This window comes from Lolium perenne, chromosome 1 (genome assembly GCF_019359855.2).
Source record: "Lolium perenne isolate Kyuss_39 chromosome 1, Kyuss_2.0, whole genome shotgun sequence".
Lineage (NCBI taxonomy): Eukaryota > Viridiplantae > Streptophyta > Magnoliopsida > Poales > Poaceae > Lolium > Lolium perenne.
This window is the reverse complement of record NC_067244.2, coordinates 32,256,298-32,274,326: the sequence shown is the minus strand read 5'-3', so window position 1 is coordinate 32,274,326 and position 18,029 is coordinate 32,256,298.

Genomic DNA, 18,029 nt, shown 5'->3' with positions numbered 1-18,029 from the left:
GGATGAGTTTTTGCTTGACAAGATAATGAGAGAGAGCAAGCAGGCAAATGCTTTGTAAGTAGTCACAAGGTCTCCTCTTGTGTTGAAGTTTCTTCACGTTGGTGCACGGAGCCAACTTGATCCGCATGAGGAGGAGTTGCGCATCAAGAATCAGCAGAACGCCCTCGTCGATACCGCCTCACGAGTGACCCCTTCCTTCTAGCCAGATAGGACCGAAGTGAAAGTGCATGGAGCCTCCATGTGTGGTTTTGGTAATTACTAATGACAATTTATATGGACTAATGTTTGAATTGAGTTATATTTGTAGGAGTTATTCATAGGCAACGCTTGGACCATATGTTGGCTTCAAGGATGCAATAAGAATAAATTCATGAAGATCAAGTGACAAGTATATTTTGAAGAAGAAGATTAAGTGCTCTCTCATGTGTATCTTCAAGAGACAACATAATGAAGAAAGAAGAAACGGTGTGCAAGTTCAGGATGAACCATACCGAGGAGATCATGGTCTTGAAGCTTTCTATCCATATGATGAACATGGATATGTGAAGATACACCAAAGAAGAAGCTCTCCCATACTGGATCATGGGGGAGTAATCCGCAAGACTTCATAGTGCGAGCACAATCAAGAAAGATGTTCCATCTTGTTGCGATCAAGATCGTCATCATCGAGCTCAAGTGGAATACGCAAGGTTAAGGTTTACTCTTGATAGGGTTTCTTTCTTACCGGTCTCGTAGTTTAGTTGTGAGACCGGTTTAGAGGATAGTGGTCGTACTATCAAGAGGGCTCACGGATGAGTAACTCAATCGTATCGCTTGGAAGGAGCTCAAGACTTTGCTTCATTGCATCATCCTTATTTATTTTTATTTGGAACTTATACATGTGGTGTTTTAGAGCTTGTGGTTATTTTCATGCCGGGTCAGCAACCCAACGGGCAGAAAATCAGGGAGCCCCCCTTTTAAGCCTTCTCTCTCTTTACTTGGCACTTCTTCCTCCTCTTCTTGCTTTCCACCATTGTTGCATCTTGAGAGCTCCCTCTCCTCAAATCCCTCCATGATTATTGCTCATGTTTGAAGAAAAGAGAGATGAGATCTTGATCTATTTTTGCACCAAATCAAATACCCCTCTTTGTGAGGGAATCACTAGATCTAGATCTTGGAGAGAAATTTTATGTTCCTCTTACTATTTTGTTCTTCCTCTCTTATTACCCCAATGGCTTTAGTAGATTTATTGGAATTTGAGAGTGAAGGATCTTGGCATCTTTGTGGTGTTCTAGCCATTGCATTTGGCACATCGGTTTGACTTCTCTGCGTGATACGTGGAGGTGAAAGTTCGTGAGTATATTACTTTGGAAGCTTGTTCCCGGAGCTTGTTCCTCTTGGGTCTTTAGACCTTAGACGACTTAGTGATATTTGTGGTGTTCTTGGGAACTCCAATTAAGTTGTGGAGATTCTTCAAGGGCAAGGCTTTTGTGGCGATTTATTGGGAGCATCCAATTAAGTTGTGGAGATAGCTCCAAGATTTGTGCGGGTTCGGTGACCACCCTTAAGGTTCCATAGTGGATCGATGTCTTCCCCTTTGGTGGGAAGGGTCAAGGATAATACGGTGAGAACTTCTTGGCGTTTGGAGTGCTTTGTCCTCCACACCGCTCCAACGGAGACTAGCAGTCACAAGAGTGTGAACTTCGGGATACATCGTCGTCTCCGCGTAACCTCAGTTATTCCTATACCCGAGCTATTTACTTATGCACTTTACTTTGTTGTAGCCTTCGTGCTTGAAGTTATATATCTTGCTATCACATAGTTGCTTGTCTTGCTTAGCATAAGTTGTTGGTGCACATAGGTGAACCATAATTATATAGGTTTTATGCTTGTCAAATTAAACGCTACTTTTATTACGCATTTATTAAGCCATATTTGTAAAAAAAAAAACCGTCTACCCCCTCTAGGCGGCATCCATGTCCTTTCACAAAGGCTATGTACTAGCCTTGCTCCGGGATAGCGTTGGACAAGGCAGTGGGTTCATCTTGTCCTATCGTGTAGCCTTGGCGCTGGTGTATGGCGCATTGTTCCCATTGAACCTCGCGCCGCAAGGACCCGCGGCTGATGCAAATAATTTTTCATGACGAGGCGATTCATGACTTTGTCCGGGAGCAGCTGATCGCAGGTGCGAAAGTTGCTTTGGCGTTCGTGCATGTCCATCGACCCCACATTAACTTGAAGGTTACTGGGAGGGGACCTCTCCGGATCCTGGTGGCAGTGATGTGCAGATGGAGGCTCATCCTGAAGCTGTTGCTGGCCCAACTACGAATATTATTTGGCTTGTCAAAGCCGAGACCAATGACATCCTTCGGCAACGAGAAGGACAGTAGCAATCCTCGTAGTCACCCATCTTGTAAAGTGTAAAAAAATGTAAAGTGTGCACACTATTTTGCGACATACCTGGAAAGGCACTTTGCTACCTTCTAGTAGAGCTTGTCTTTTATTTATTGAAGATGCCAATGTTGTTAAACGCTAGAGGTAACCTTCTGTTTTCTCTTGAATATTAAGTGAGTCATCAAATTTCTTTGTAAAAATATTTACCAACTACATTAATTACTCCAGGATGTAGAAGAGTTATCTTACCACACACGTTCCTCGACAAGCAGTGGTCAATTTGTTACGTCATCGCACTGTTGTCAGATTGGGTTGTTCGGTCTCAAATTATTGTTATTTTAGAGCATTTGTTAAGTTCTACTACTTTATTCGAGAAAGTCACTATGTATGTTAAGATGTCCCATTGCTTTTTTATACCTCCTTTGTTGCCTTGTTTTTCTTTTCTTTTCTAACCAATCTCATGGAATCAAGTAATCAACTAATTAATACTATGTGGAAGGATTTAAATTTCAAAGAGGAAATCAGCTTGCTTGAGGTGGTGGCATGCATCCATTGCAATTGTACAGAGAAATGTGGTGTATCCTAAAGTGTGTAAGAGTATTCCTCTCTCCCTCTTATGGTGTTGGTCCATGATTGCAAAAAGGAAAAGAAGAAAAGAGAAAGGGACTCGAAGACGGATTCTGGATGAGTGCTTCACGGTAGATCTTCTTTTTCGGTTTTCTCTCTTGAGTATAGGACCCCGCGCTAGTAAGAGGGGATCGAAGTTTTTATTTGGTACTTGGCTCAAATCAGTTTTTGTTTTTCTCCACCATACTTCGCCTTTTCTCTCCAATATCTCTCCTGATAGGTTTTAAAAAAAAATCTCTCCTGAGGTTACGCTTGAAAAATAGCATTCTTTGATTTTTTACCTTGCCAAAATAGTAGTTCTAGGCGATCATACCGGGCCTCTTGACGGTATGACCAAGTATCCCTCTTTGGTTTCGATCAGTAGACTTGGCCGGTCTAACCGGGCCGTGGGTCGGTCTTATCGGGCGCTGCCCCCTCCGTTCCCCCTTGACATGGCCAGCTATAGCAGTATGGGCCGGTTTGACCGGCCCCAATGCCGGTCATACCGGCTTGCCTCCCTTCTCCCTTTGTCGCTCGATCAATGGGTTGGTCCGGTATGATCGGGCCCAAGGCCGGTCATACCAGCCATATCTTCTGCTCCTTGGTTCCCTTGTTTGTCGCATGCGTGTGGATTAGTGAGTCGGGCCGATATGATAGAGCCCAAGGTTGGTCATACCGGCCATGGAAGCTACTCATCATCCTTCCTTTCCCGTCGACGATGGTCAAACATGGCTAGCTTTTCTATTTAAAGAAGGGGCTAATTTCATGGATCATGCATACCTTTGGCCATTCTTTTGAGATCTAGATCGTGCTTTTGTTACTTCTATCCCTTTTATTATTCCTTGATGGTCATCTAATGCACATAAAATGCATACATGAAATTTGCACTTTATTGCCACATATCACCATCTATTTGCATATTATATAATGTTATTTGCATGTTTTATATTGTTTTCGAAGATTTTCTAAACAATCTCCTCTCCTCTGGTTCTAACTATGTCTGGCAGAAAATGCCTCTTATTAGTGTTTTTGACTTTTCAGGAGTTACATGACTCGAAAAAGGGCAAGGTCAGGGGGCACTCTTCGGAAATTTCGAGACGAACAAAATGAGCTAATGTAGGACTCCAGGAGGGCAAGGAGATGGGAGATAGGCCTAGTGGTGCGCCACCTCTGCTATTTTCCGCCTTGTTAGTCCGATTCGCCTCAATCTTTCGCGAACCGACTTGTTTTGTCCTAAGAACACATATATATACGACCCCCAGGGTTTTGTCGAGGCGCCGGCGGCGGACATCAAAAACACATAAATAGATAGTCAGCAGGCCACTGACGGTGGAGATCAGAGGGGGGAAACACTGTCGAAATCGCCTCCGGTGGACTCCTCCCACCTCCGGTGTGGTCATCTTCATCAACACCAACATCATCATCTCCATCACCATCTACAACAACTATCCATCATCCCCTACTGTAATATCTTGGCAAACATGATGTATGATGCAATATATTGTTTTCCCATGATCTATTGTATCTCTATGTTGATGTTTGAGTAGTGACTTGTTCTTGGTAATTGTGATATAGTTTATTGTTGGTTGCATACAAGTATATGCTATATTCTATGATGATATTGTTGTACTAACATATGAGTGCACACATATGTTGGGAGATGCACAAGGTTGTCACCGTTTCATGTTGACAGAACGAGGGATAGCCGGAGTTTGATAGAAACCGAATCCCAAGTCCTAGAGATACATGTTGTATTAATTCATGGTTAATCAACGAGGGTATTATCATGGGAACCTTAGATCTAAATGCGGTGGTTGTACATTATGTATTAATAATTTCCTTGTTTGCTCTTATTAGCCTTGAAATCAATCATTAAGGGTGTATTTGCTCATCTATATGGTTGCACCTATTCATGGCTCCTCCTTCGAAGAAACAATAAAAAGACTATCTTGTGCTTCACTAATTATGACAACCACACAAATGAAGTAGCAATTTTCCAGAACACTCACTCCCTTGAATTACTCCACTTCACTTCACATCATATCACTTTACTTTACTCCACTTTACTTTTTTTTGCACTAGTTTTACTCATTTCATTTTATTTTTAGGTGTTGCAGTTTCATAGTAAAAACCTCTTCACACACACACACACTATAGATCCTAACTTTGCATAGAAGGCCATATAAGGCCCACTTCTTTTGGGCTTCTCCGGTGGCTTCTGGGAGAAGCTTCTCCCCACCAGTTTCTCCGAGAAGCTCGGACCCTAAAATTTTTCTGGCTTATATTCTAGTTTGGGCTAAATAAGATTATAAGCCAGAACATATTTAAGGTTCGGGCTTCTGGGAGAAGTTGGTGGGGAGAAGCTTCTTCCAGAAGCCGCTGAAGAAGCCAAAAAGAAGTGGCCCTAAGTGGGTTATAGGGCGTTAGAGAATAGCTATATAGTTTACCTTCAGCTCCTCGTGGGTTCTACACTCAAATACTTATTGAATTGTACTACGATGATCCCCTGAACTTGGGGGTTATCACCATCGTGCTTGAAGTTGATTATCGCATCATATATGTTGTTCATCTAGTTTTGCATTAGGCCACTTTATTTATTCGCAACAGCCCAAAATAGCAAAACCAATGAATAAAATTATGTATAACCTATTCATGTAGGGTACCGTTGCAGAAACAAAAAATTTCCTACGACAGAATAACATAGCCAAGATCTAATCTATGGAGATGCAAAGTAACAGAGGGGGTTCGATGTTCATACCCTTGAATATCAAGAGCGTTACATTTCCAACGAATGTTGTTGATGAAGGTGTAAATCGATGCCGATCTCAGGATCGAGTAGAAGTAAAAGCCTCTTGAAGCTCTCCAAGTGTCGTTGAAAGAACATCTCTCATAATATGTTTTGTGTGTTTGATGTCAATGTATGTGATACACTAATGTTTGTCTAAGTGGTACAGGGATTATATAGATACATATACATGTGTGATGGATGTGGTGAGACATGTCAAAAAGAAGCTGTAACAGAATCACCAGGCCGGATATTCCGGGCCGGATATTTCCAGAATATCCGGCCCCCATTTTTCGGCTAAGGACTTGAGGAGTTATGGCTCAGTATTCCCCTGGACAGGGGCCGGACTTTTGCCCGGATATTTGCCCGGATTTGTCCAAGGGCCGGATTATCCGGGCCGGATATTTCCAAAATATCCGGGCCCCTCGAAATCGGCTAAGGACCAGAAGAAAAGCAGCTCTAGACAGGGGCCGGACATTTGGCCGGATATTTACCTTGTTTTGTCCCTGAGGCCGGATTTTCCGGGGGGCCGGATTATCCGGCCCTTACTTAGGCCGGATTATCCGGGCCCCCGGAAGCCCCAACGGCTGGATTTTGGAGAGGGGTATTTATACCCCCCCTTCTTCTACCTTGCTCCTTGCTCAATCATTGCACAAAAATCTGCCAAGCTTCACCACCATTAGAGCCACCTCAAGAACACAAGATTTGCAAGATCTCCTTCCTCCCCCAACCAAAGCTCTTGATCTTTGGAGATTCGAAGGAGAAGACACCGATCTACATCCTCACCGAAGCGATTTACGTTTCCCCCTCATTTGTTTGAGGGCCCTCTTGCTAGTGTTCCTCTTTGGATCCCTAGTTGGTTTGTGTTGATATATTGTTGTTGATTGTTGTGTTGTTACAGATTTGGGAGCCTCCAATTCGGTTGTGGATGTGTGCCCCAAGAACTTTGTAAAGGCCCGATTTCCGCCTCGAGGAAATCCCTTAGTGGAAGTGGGCTAGGCCTTCGTGGCGTTGCTCACAGGAGATCTGAGTGAAGCCTTCGTGGCTGTTGGTTTGGCTTGCGTAGCAACCACACTCCTCCAAACGTAGACGTACCTTCTTGCAAAGGAAGGGAACTACGGGAATCATCTCCGTGTCATCGCGTGCTCCACTCTCGGTTACCTCTATCCTATTCTATCTCCTATATATTACGTAGCTATATCTTGCTTAGTTGGTAACCTTGTCATATAGGTAAATTCACTTAGTTGCATATCTAGAGAATTTACCTTTGTGTCAAGCCTAAATTGAAAAAGAACTAAAAATTGGTTAGCACCTATTCACCCCCCCCCCCTCTAGGTGCGGCATACGATACTTTCAATTGGTATCAGAGCCTTGGCTCTTATTTCGAGCTTAACCGCCTAAGAGTATGCCGGACGATGGGCCTGCGGAAGAGGCTGCTAAGATGGTCTCCATGGATGACATCAATTCGTTGAGGTCCTCCATGGAAGCTCAAATGGAAAGCATGAGAAAAATGATTTTCGAGCTTTTGACTCCGGTCCCTCCCATGGCTCCCGCCGTAGAGGTAAAGGACACGTGAATGTACTAGGACGTCGCCTAGAGGGGGGGTGAATAGGCGGTGTATAAAAACTTCTACTTGAGAGCTAAACTAGGCGGAATAAAACTACACATGTGTTTACTAGTTTAGCTCAAGGCCTATCAACTAGGGGTTTGCATAAGTGCTCCAACAACCTATGCTAGCATGATGAGCAATAAGGTAATAACAAGATAGGTATAGCATCAAGCATGATAGATATCACAATGTAAAGCGCATAGGTAAAGGAGCTCGGGTTGAGAAGTAACCGGTGCACGAGGAGATGACGATGTATCCCGAAGTTCACACCCAAGGGTACTACGTCTCCGTTGGAGCGGTGTGGAGGCACGAGGCACTCCAAGAAGCCAACTAGGGCCACCGTATTCTCCTCGAGCCTTTCCACCAAAGGAAAGCCTCGATCCACTAAGGGACACTTGAGGGTGGTCACCGAACCCGTACAAGCTTGGGCAAATGCCAAGTATCGGCTTGAGGCAACTCCACAACACAGAGGCTCTCAAGAGGCCACAAGAGGCTATAACACACCACCAAGTCACCAAGATGCTAATGCGCCACAAGAGGCTAACACACTCCACAAAGGCCACAGTGCCACAAAGACCACCACGCCACTAAGACGATGGGATCACTAAGGCTACAAGGCCACAAAGGAGACACGGTGCGACAAGAGGCAAGATGGTCACAAAAGGCAAGATGGCCACTAAGGCAAGATGGCCACTAAGGCAAGATGGCCACTAAGGCAAGAACACCACTAAGGGAACATGCCCTCTACGAGATCGAAACCCCGGAGAGAACCCAAACCGATGCACCTAATGCAATGGCTAAGAACACCACTAAGATGCCCAAGTTCTTCTCTCCCAAATTCCAACAAAGCTACACAAGCTATTGGGGGAATAAGGGAGGAAGAACAAAGAGTGGAGAAACACCAAGAAACTCCAAGATCTAGATCTAGCAAGATCCCCTCACTTGGAGAGGGATTCAATTGGTGAAGCTCTAGATCTAGATCTCCTCTCTCCTTTCCCCCAAAATATGCAACAAATAGTGGGGGGATCAAGAGGAGGATCAAACAACTCAAGGTCAACAATGGAGGAGAGAGAATGGAGGGGAAGAAGTGGTTGGGTCGGAGGTGGAAGAGAGGTATAAATAGTGTTGGAGATATGCCCAAGAGGCAATAATAAAATGGTTATTATAATATATCTTTGTGTTTATGATAATGTTTGCATACCATGCTATAATTGTATTAACCGAAACATTGATACATGTGTGTTATGTAAAGAACAAGGAGTCCCTAGCAAGCCTCTTTATAAACTAGCTTGTTGATTAATAGATGATCATAGTTTCATGATCATGAACATTGGATGTTATTAATAACAAGGTTATGTCATTATGTGAATGATGTAATGGACACACCCAATTAAGCGTAGCATAAGATCACGTCATTAAGTTATTTGCTATAAGCTTTCGATACATAGTTACCTAGTCCTTTCGACCATGAGATCATGTAAATCACTTATACCGGAAAGGTACTTTGATTACATCAAACGCCACTGCGTAAATGGGTGGTTATAAAGGTGGGATTAAGTATCCGGAAAGTATGAGTTGAGGCATATGGATCAACAGTGGGATTTGTCCATCCCGATGACGGATAGATATACTCTGGGCCCTCTCGGTGAATGTCGTCTAATAGCTTGCAAGCATATGAATGGTTCATAAGAGACCACATACCACAGCACATGCAACACAAGCTCCAATATGGTATATCGGTGTAACCTCTCAATATGGTATATCGGGAAAATCATCACCCTCGCACATGCAACATGCAATGCATCCAGAATCCGTTTCCGATGAGCTAGAGCTTGTCATGGAGATGAACACAAGCTCTAACTCATCTCATGGATAAGAACCAAGAACAATCAAGAAACACGATGCAATGCATGCAAGGTTTGAGCTCTCTCCGATGATGCGATCCACTATCCTATCGAGCACAAACCTAAACCTTGCGCGTTCCTCTCGAGTCGGCAAACTCCGTCTTCATCCTCTTCAACCTTGAACATGCCACCGTCTTCCTTCAACATACACGCCACCGTCTTCTTTGATCTTGTACGCACGCCACCGTCTTCATCCATCTTCATCTTCAACACGGTCTCTCTTCGACACCGTCTTCATCATTGTACTCCATGTTCTCCATCTTACAACCTTGAGTCCAACACATGGCTGTGAACTTGTCCTAAGATATATTCTCAATGCAACCGTTAGTCCATAGGGATTGTCATCAATTACCAAAACCACACATGGGGTAATGGACATGTTCTTTCAACACGGGTGTGTTAGAAGAGGGAGGTGCTTCGGCATTACCCTCCTCTACCAAACCCGTGGATGGTGATAACTCAACTCCTATCAAAACTCCCATTGCATCTCCTAGGGGAACTAGTGGAGGTGAGAGCTACAATCGAGTGCCTCCGCCTTTCCTATCTCCCGATATCCCGGTTCCCCATCCTCAAGTAAACATTCGGGGCGACCCACCTAAGTTTAATGTTAAAGATTTTGATACATGGCAATTTCTCTCTCATGTTTGCAGTGCCTCCAATGAACTTTGGAGAATCATCGTGGAAGGCTTCAAGCCATACAACCCCAACCAGTTGACTAGAAGAGAAGCGATTGATAGTCAACTCAATAACACCGTCTTGCACATGATTCAAACTAGTGTGGGGACACAAGAATTGTCTCGTGTTCGGAATTACACCACCGCCAAGGAAGCTTGGGATGGGTTGGCCGCTAGTTGCATTGGAAGTGATAGCATGAGAAGGAACAAGTACCAGTATCTTTGGAATCAAGCCGAAGGATTCATGAGGCTACCGAATGAAGATCATGAAGTCATGTATGGAAGGCTTCTCACCGTTGCCGATGCGTTCCGGAATGTGGGTGCGACCCACATCAATGACTCTTGGATCAAGGAGAAGTACATTGAGTGCATGATGCCGTTTGAACCCATTGATGTCAAGACTCTTGTTGGGAGAGAATGCTATTCCTCTCTCACTTCTCAACAAGCCGTGCATGAGATGCAAGCCCTCAAGGTGCTCGAGCAAAACTCCCGTGATTCTCGCAATCGTGCCATTGATATGTCAAAAGGGAACGATCTTGCCTTGATGGTCAACTCCGTAGAAGAAGTGTACCCTCAAGAACAATATAGGGCATCTTGGAGTATGTCCTATCCGGAAGATTTGAAATGCCACTATCATGATCACATGGCCTTCCATGCAAAGACCTTTTGGGTTGATCCTTCCAAGGCCAAGGAAGACAACATCAAGAGAAACAACAAAAGTGGTTTCACTAGCTTTGGTCCAAAAAACAAGAACATGCTACAACTGTGGTGAAGCTCGCCATTTCATCGCCGAATGCCCCTATGAGAATAGGGAGGATCATAATGGAAGGCTCATTCCCAAAGACAAGAGCAAAGACTCAAAGGGCAAATATTCAAAAGCCCCCAATAAGAAGTTCTACAACAACAAGACAAAGAAGGGCAAGAGGCCCTCAAGAGTTGTGCTAGTGACTAGAGAAGAATATTCTTCCGATGAAGTTGAAAGTTCTAGTGATGATGAAGAAGAAGAAAGCTCAAAGGAAGTGGCCTCCATTGTCACTACCAACATTCCCTCTTCATCTCTCTTTGAATCCCCCAATGAGAATTCTCATATCAAGAATGCACATTGCTTCATGGCAAGGTCCTCCTTGGACACATCTATTGTGCTATCAACTCAAGAAGAATATACCTCCGGAGATGATGATGTTGATGATGAAGAAGATGCAACCTCTAATGGATTGGTAGCTCTTGCCTCCCTCTCCACTAACTCTTCATCACCAAATGAATCCCTCAATGAGGTCATTCATGTGGAGGAAGAAAGTTGCCTCATGGCTAAATCCTCCGAGGTATCATCTCCTAGCCCCTCTATGCCTAACATATCAAGTGATCTAGGAGTTGACCATGCTAGTCTAAAGGTGAAACAAGAAATGCTAGAGTTTGATGAATTCATTCTTAACTTACAAGGTAACACTAAAAAGCATGTTTCAAATATCATGGTTCGTGTAGCTCAACTAAGTGATACTCTTGAGAAAAAATGTCAGATAGAGAGAGAAGACTCTCTTGAAATACATGCTCTTAAAAATGCTCTTGAGGAAAGTCAAGAAACCATAGCTTCTCTAGAAGAGAGGCTAGAAAGTATTGAAGAGCCTCAAGATAAAATTAACAAGCTCACTGAAGCTAGAGATCTTGCTAGGGCTAAGACTAAAGTGCTTAAAAAGGAAAAGGCCCAATTTGGTGTTGATCATGAGAAACTTGTGAAGGATCTAGATGAACTAGACAAAGCTCACAAAGCTTTGAAGAGTGAATACACTCTCCTATCCAAGTCTTATGAGCAACTTCAAATTAGGCTTGCTTCATATGATGTGCCTAGTTCCTCTACTCCCTCATGTGATCATGCAAATATTATTGAGGAAAATTCTAGGTTGAAGGATGAACTTGCTAAGGACTCCTCTCCCCAAAGTAAACTTTCTTTGGATGATCTTTTGAGTAAGCAAAGATCAAACAATGGGAAGAGGGTCTTGGTTATAATGCCAAGGCAAAGAAGGCAAACAAGCAAAAGGCCAAGCCCGCACAAGAGAAGAAGAAAGTCATCACTAATGGTGAAGCTCCTAAGGGCAAAACCATTAATGATGATGATGCGGGAAATGCTAACCCTCACTATGTTTTATTTAAGGATTATTATGGTGATGTTTATGCTAAATATGTTGGCCCATATGATGGTTATGTTGCTTGGTCTATTTGGGTCCCAAAGACCCTCGTTGCTAACAAAAGAGGACCCATTGAGAAATGGGTACCTAAATCCAAGAATTGATCTCATGTAGGACTATGCCGCCGGAGGTTCAAAATGGGTACTTGATAGTGGATGTACAAGTCATATGACCGGCGGCAAGAACCTCGTCAAGGAGTTGAGGCCCAATATAAATAATATCACCGTCTCCTTTGGCGATAATTCTACATCCGAGGTATTGGGTTTTGGCAAGGTTGTGGCTGCACACAACATTACTCTTGTGGATGTCATGCTTGTCAAAACCCTTGGTTACAATTTGCTTTCCGTTTCCGCCCTTGGCAAGATGGGTTTCGCCGTCTTTATTGATAATGATATTGTGGTCCTCTTGTGGAGCAAGACTCTAAAAGTCGCTTTCGTTGGGTATCGCGAACATAACTTGTATGTGGTGGACTTTTCGGGGACCACCACTTCAAGTGCGATGTGCCTATTTGGAAAGGCGGATGTGGGTTGGTTGTGGCATCGCCGCTTGGCCCATGTCAACATGAGAACTTTGCAAAGTCTTCACAAGGGGAACCATATTGTGGGACTAATGGAAAATGTGTCTTTTGCCAAAGATCGTGTTTGTAGGGCTTGTGTTGAAGGCAAAATGCATGACTCTCTGCATCCAAGCAAGACTATCATCTCTTCCAAGAGGATCTTGGAGCTCCTTCATGTGGATCTGTTTGGTCCCGTTACTCACGCAAGTCTTGGTGCGAAGAAACATTGCTTGGTGATTGTTGATGACTACTCAAGATACACTTGGGTCTACTTTCTCAAGACGAAAGATGAGACTCAACAAATATTCATTGACTTTGCAACCGAGGTGCAACGCCAACACAACCTCCTCATTATGGCAATAAGAAGTGACAACGGCTCCGAGTTCAAGAACTATACACTCAATGATTTTCTTAGTGATGAGGGGATTCGTCATCAATATTCCGCTGCTTACACCCCTCAACAAAATGGTGTTGCGGAGAGGAAGAACCGGACCCTTATGGATATGGCAAGATCTATGATGGCGGAGTATAAATCCCGCTATAATTTTTGGGCCGAAGCTATCTCCACCGCTTGCCACTCTTCTAACCGACTCTATCTCCGCAAGGGCTTGAACAAGACTCCATATGAAATACTCACCGGGAACAAGCCTAATATCTCATACTTCAAGGTGTTCGGGTGTAAGTGTTTCTACAAAATCAAAGGAGTTCATTTATCTAAATTTGCTCCTAAAGCTTTGGAGGGTATATTTGTTGGTTACGGTGCCGAATCTCACACTTATAGAGTCTTTGATGTATCCTCCGGGATTATCATCAAATCCTGTAGTGTGAGGTTCGAAGAAAATGATGGCTCCCAAGTGGGGAAAGTTGATGTATGTGCAGGTGATGAAATACCTCAAGATGCCATAGTAAGAATGGGTGTGGGATTTTTCCGCCCCGTTGAGGGACACGGTGTGGCGTCTCGGGAAGGACTATGCTCTACCACGGTGGAGCCCTCATCTTCTCAACATCAACAAACCCCATCTAGTGAAGCTAATGATGCACCAACCCAAGAACAAGAACAAAACCCTCCCTCGTGTGTGCAAGATCAAGGACAAGATCAATCACGGATTCATGATGGATCTAATGAATATCCATTCAATATTCTCCTCTCACCGGATAATGTCCAAGATCAAGCACATGAGGATGAGCAACCTTAAGAAATTGAGGAAGCTCAAGTTGAAGGTCAAGACGGGGACCCAAATGATCAAGTTGATCAAGTGAAACCTCCAAGACCAAGAAGAACCAAGGAGGAGATCGAGGCCCGTTGTCTAGCAAGAAGAAAAAGGAACCTTGAAATTCGTGAACATACTCATGACAAGGTCCTTGGTGATTTAAGGGCAAGTGTTACCACAAGAAGGCAATTGGCTAACTTTAGCAATCATCATGCTTATATCTCCTTAGTGGAACCCAAGAAAGTATTTGAAGCCCTTGAAGATTCGGATTGGTTGGAAGCTATGCACGAGGAACTCAACAACTTCAAGCGCAACAAAGTGTGGACCTTAGTAGAGAAGCCAAAGGAGTGCCGCAATGTTATAGGCACTAAATGGATATTCAAGAACAAGCAAGATGAGTTTGGAAATGTTGTGAGGAACAAGGCAAGATTGGTGGCTCAAGGGTTCTCTCAAGTTGAAGGAATTTACTTTGGTGAAACTTATGCTCCCGTGGCTCGCCTTGAGTCCATCCGTATCCTTCTTGCTTATGCATCGCATCATAACTTTAAGTTACAACAAATGGATGTGAAAAGTGCATTTCTTAATGGTCCTTTGCATGAAGAGGTTTATGTTAAGCAACCCCCGGGGTTCGAGGATCTCAACTTTCCTAACCATGTCTACAAGCTTGATAAAGCACTTTATGGTCTCAAACAAGCTCCTAGAGCTTGGTACGAGCACCTTAAATAATTGTTGGTAGACCGTGGGTTTGATGTTGGGCTAATCGACCCCACTCTTTTTACTAAGAGGGTCAATGGGGAGCTTTTCGTTTGCCAATTATATGTTGATGATATTATCTTTGGCTCTACTAACAAAGCTTTCAATGATGAATTTTCAAAGCTTATGACCGATAGGTTTGAGATGTCTATGATGGGAGAGATGAAGTTCTTCCTTGGTTTTGAGATCAAGCAATTGAGAGAAGGAACCTTCATCAATCAAGCAAAATATCTCCAAGACATGCTCAAGAGGTTCAAGATGACCGAGATGAAGGGTGTGGCCACTCCTATGGTTACCAAATGTCATCTTGCACTAGATCCCAATGGTAAAGAGGTGGATCAAAAGGTATATCGCTCCATGATTGGATCCTTGCTTTACCTTTGTGCATCTAGACCGGACATAGTGTTGAGTGTTGGTGTGTGTGCAAGGTATCAAGCTTCTCCTAAGGAGAGCCACATGATGGCTCTCAAAAGAATCTTTCGATATTTGGTTGATACCCCAAGATATGGTATTTGGTACCCCAAAGGCTCAAGTTTTATTCTCAATGGATACACCGATGCGGATTGGGCGGGAGACAAGGATGATAGGAAATCAACTTCGGGGGCTTGCCAATTCCTTGGTAGGTCCTTGGTGTGTTGGTCTTCTAAGAAGCAAAATTGTATATCTCTCTCCACCGCCGAAGCCGAATATGTTGCCGCCGCAAGTGGATGCACTCAATTGTTATGGATGAGGCAAACTTTAAACGAATACGGTGTCATTTGTGACAAAGTGCCTCTATTATGTGACAATGAAAGTGCCATCAAGATTGCCTATAATCCGGTGCAACATTCAAGAACGAAGCATATTGAGATCCGGAATCATTTCATTAGGGATCATGTTGCCCGTGGTGATATTGAGCTTATCTATGTTCCTACCAAAGATCAACTTGCCGATATATTCACGAAGCCTCTTGATGAAGCAAGGTTTTGCTATTTGAGGAATGAGCTAAATATCATTGATTCAAGGAGTATAGCTTGACCATCTTGCAAACACAACTCTATCTCAAAACTTTATTTGGTTTAGATGTGGGCATGGAAATAGGGGGAGTGCGGTTTAAATTATTGAGCTATCCCTCCCCCCATAATGCCAACATTAAGAAATCATTCTCTTTATATCATATGTTGATATGTGAGCTTCAATGATGAGTAGTGGTTTGGGCCCAAGATATATCTTCGCGGTGCCATACCATAACACTCATATATGGTGGCCTAGGCCACCACACTCTTCTTTGTGAAGAGTTGGAGTTATTTGGATTTTCATGTTCTTATTTGACAACTCCTTGTTCTTATGGGAAATCACTCCAGTTTGGCCTTATTTGCTCATATCTTGCAAACTTGAGTGATCATGTACCATTAACAGTTTGAGCTTTCTAAATCCAAGCCTTTACTCATCTATAAGCCATTTCCATCTTGCTCTTATGTCATGTTTTGGTAAAAAAAACTTGGAGTTTGAGGATTTTCGGTCGGATGATCTAGGTTGCCCCATCTTATTGGTCAATATGCATCTTATATGGGTTGTGATACTTTATTACATCACATATGGGGTTTTGCAAATAACCAACAAAAGATAGGCAGGATTTCCGGTGTTCTGGAATTTTCCAGAAAACCGGATAATCCGGCCCCTGGGCAAACCGGAAAATCCGGCCCGGCCGGATTATCCGCCCTAAACTAGGACCGGATTATCCGGCCTGGGCAGACCCTGAAAGGGTTGGGGACGAGGCCGCGGGGGGCAAACGGTTCACACCAGCCCCCACGCGCCTCTGTCTCCTCTCTCTCCTCTCAAGGTCGCCGGAGCTCCTTGATACGTCTCCGACGTATCGATAATTTCTTGTGTTCCATGCCACATTATTGATGATATCTACATGTTTTATGCACACTTTATGTCATATTCGTGCATTTTCTGGAACTAACCTATTAACAAGATGCCGAAGTGCCGATTCTTTGTTCTGCTGTTTTTGGTTTCAGAAATCCTAGTAAAGAAATATTCTCGGAATTGGACGAAATCAACGCCCAGGGTCCTATTTTGCCACGAAGCTTCCAGAAGACCGAAGAGGAGATGAAGTGGGGCCACGAGGTGGCCAGACTACAGGGCGGCGCGGCCCAAGCCCTGGCCGCGCCGGCCTGTAGTGTGGGCCCCTCGTGCCGCCTCTTGACCTGCCCTTCCGCCTACTTAAAGCCTCCGTCGCGAAACCCCCAGTACCGAGAGCCACGATACGGAAAACCTTACTGAGACGCCGCCGCCGCCAATCCCATCTCGGGGGATTCTGGAGATCTCCTCCGGCACCCTGCCGGAGAGGGGATTCATCTCCCGGAGGACTCTACGCCGCCATGGTCGCCTCCGGAGTGATGAGTGAGTAGTTCACCCCTGGACTATGGGTCCATAGCAGTAGCTAGATGGTTGTCTTCTCCTCATTGTGCTTCATTGTTGGATCTTGTGAGCTGCCTAACATGATCAAGATCATCTATCTGTAATACTATATGTTGTGTTTGTCGGGATCCGATGGATAGAGAATACTATGTTATGTTAATTATCAAGTTATTACCTATGTGTTGTTTATGATCTTGCATGCTCTCCGTTATTAGTAGAGGCTCTGGCCAAGTTGATGCTAGTAACTCCAAGAGGGAGTATTTATGCTCGATAGTGGGTTCATGTCTCCGTGAATCTGGGACAGTGACAGAAAGTTCTAAGATTATGGATGTGCTGTTGCCACTAGGGATAAAACATTGATGCTATGTCTAAGGATGTAGTTATTGATTACATTACGCGCAATACTTAATGCAATTGTCTGTTGTTAGCAACTTAATACTGGAGGGGGTTCGGATGATAACCTGAAGGTGGACTTTTTAGGCATAGATGCATGCTGGATAGCGGTCTATGTACTTTGTCGTAATGCCCAATTAAATCTCACTATATTTATCATGACATGTATGTGCATTGTTATGCTCTCTCTATTTGTCAATTGCCCGACTGTAATTTGTTCACCCAACATGCTTTTATCTTATGGGAGAGACACCTCTAGTAAACTGTGGACCCCGGTCCAATTCTCTTCTTGAAATACAATCTCGCAATACTTGTTTTACTGTTTTCTGCAAACAATCATCTTCCACACAATACGGTTAATCCTTTGTTACAGCAAGCCGGTGAGATTGACAACCTCACTGTTTCGTTGGGGCAAAGTACTTGGTTTGTGTTGTGCAGGTTCCACGTTGGCGCCGGAATCTCTGGTGTTGCGCCGCACTACATCCCGCCGCCATCAACCTTCAACGTGCTTCTTGGCTCCTCCTGGTTCGATAAACCTTGGTTTCTTTCTGAGGGAAAACTTGCTGCTGTGCGCAT